We start from the raw sequence: 2,500 nt of genomic DNA on the forward strand, positions 1-2,500 counted from the left end.
GTGTGTGTGTGTGTGTGTGTGTGTGTGTGTGTGTGTGTGTGTGTGTGTGTGATTTTTATTGCTACAATCAAGTTAGGTGTGTGTTGAGAAAAAACTCAAATGAAGAGAAATGGTTAGGGAAGATATAAAGCCTACCCAGTCTTTGCCCCTCCTTTCTTTCCAGTTAATATCTATCGTCTTTATCTCCCGTCCTTGTTTTTTGTGTTTGTTATTCTCTTGTAACACCTGCTGTTATTTCCGGCAGTTATATTTTGACCAAAGTAGGTTGCAAGTGCTGTACTACTCTTACTAAAGCAAAAACATACTTGTTGTTGTCGTTGTTGTGGTAGTGGTGGTGACGGTAGTTTGGTTCTGCCATGGTAGTATTTATGGAATGGATTGCTGCCAACATTTAGGTAAAAACAAAACGCATTTATTAAGTTTTTGAGGATCTGAGTGTGGAAGTCCGTTTTTATGTTCGAAAATACACATTCTCTATTTTTCTAGTAATTATCCTCGCAGATTTGTTGATGCTGTAGAAAGTGGGGGTTGATATCTTTTGTTGTTGTTTTTTATCTTTAGGAGTGGGAGGGATGAAAAGTTAACAGCTATGAGAATGTATATTCTTAATAGGTCGAAGACACAATCAGTCATTTGAGGTCAGTAATGAAAATAACCTTGGATTATCATCATTTTGATTATTGTTCTTATTCGAATACTTATGAATGGAGCTTATGTGATAAAGTAGATGTACGTAGTTCCTCTCGCTGTTCAGAAGACGCCATTTCTTGCTTTATTTGAGAAATCCTTCTTTTGAGCTAGCTTATTGGCACACAATAATAATATTATAATGCTGCATATGGAATTAATACTCTGTAAAGCAATCTACTTTTCTTTCTGAGCTCAGCGAAGATAATAGTTATGGATTAGCTACGTAGTGTATGTCACGATTCAGAAGGTGGCGGTTGATGCCTTCTTTGAGCTGGCTTATTGGCTTGAGATTTGGACAATATAGAATTAGTGCTCTGAAAACCAGGCAATCTTGCTTTTCTTTCGGGATTCGGCAAAAGTAATTGCTATGAGTTATTTACGTCTGTACTCCTTATTATTACCTCGATTGATATTGTTAAATGTGGTTAATTGGATGAACCGCCAGTAGAGAAAGGAAAGTCAGAAAGGGATACATTATATTATTAAGATAATGTTTAAGCACGAAGAAGAAAAACTGGCCAAGTGGGTGGTTTGAGGGCGCCACTGGTAGGTCATACTTCTTTACTTTCCCCTCTGTTTCTTTTTTCTGTCTGTCTCTTACTTTTTCCCAGCTCTAAATGACTATTATTGTGTCAATGTGCTTCTGTTTACTCGAACGATCAAACAAAAAAAAGACTTGTCTCGCTCTTCTCAGATATACAGGTGGCCTTCCTGTTTTTATTTACATTGAACGAATGAAAACGTTTTGTGGTGTCTTTTTTAATACATAAATGAGCTTGCTAGTTCGCGTTTAAAGCCGTGAATATATTTAAGGTCAAAGGTTTCTGCCTATGTAGTAGTAGTAGTATAAGGTTTTACGGCGCTCGCAACTGCTAAGGTCATATGAGCGCGCGTTTCTGCCTATGTCATGGCAATAACTATAAAATGTCTGAAATAGTTGTCGAGATTGTTACGCGCCGCCATCTCTCAAGAGATCTCTCAATAAAACTATTGTCGGGTATTTTGGAAAGTTTAAAAGTAAAAGTTATACGCGGGTCGCATACATTCGCAATTATTCTGCGCTTGGGGTTGAAGACCTAGCACCTATGAAGATTACGTTTGTCGCTAACAGAAAAATAACGTGTAAGGGTATATTGCCAATCTCAGTGGTGTTTTTATTTTGTTGATTATAGAGATATCGATTCCAAACAATTAAAGATGTGGGGCATTTTCACAAAAATCGAATCTTTGAAAATGACCGTTTGACCCAGATTCGCATTTACGTGTACTAGGTTTATTTCAGCGGTAGCGTGGTAGAGTTCGCTCAGAAGTCATGGCAGTTTGATTAAAGTGCGCTTAGATTCTACCAAAAAACGAATGGAGTAGTTAAATTAAGCTTTTTATTATTATTATTATTGTTATTATTACTATTTTATTATTATTATTATTATTATTATTATTATTATTATTATTATTATTATTTATTATTATTATTATTATTATTATTATTATCATGCATTAGGTAAGATAATGTTACCTTCATTGTCCAGACCTGGCATGTTTGGTTTAATGTTTACACACACGCACGTACACATTTATTTTTGTTCTCTCCTACACACATTCCACATTCACTCATAACATCATGTGCTTACACTCACAAACAAACCCACTGTCATCCGCATAATGTGATATAAATGAAAAACTATTATTAACAATGATAGTGCCCAAGCTAGATACATAGTCAATATTCTGATAGTATCCCTGTGGTATTCTGATAGTGCATGCTCTTAAGGTCATAGAAATTCAGGCGAAATTGTCTTAGACGGCCGTC

General features: G+C 35.8%; 1 protein-coding gene across 1 annotated transcript in view; it reads left to right on the plus strand.

Moving 5' to 3' along the window:
* Window positions 1-2,500, plus strand: part of LOC101857972 (focadhesin) — a gene marked incomplete at its 5' end in the record, with an annotated part of 114,263 nt that overhangs the window by 36,977 nt on the left and 74,786 nt on the right.

This window comes from Aplysia californica, unplaced genomic scaffold (assembly GCF_000002075.1).
Source record: "Aplysia californica isolate F4 #8 unplaced genomic scaffold, AplCal3.0 scaffold00487, whole genome shotgun sequence".
NCBI lineage: Eukaryota > Metazoa > Mollusca > Gastropoda > Aplysiida > Aplysiidae > Aplysia > Aplysia californica.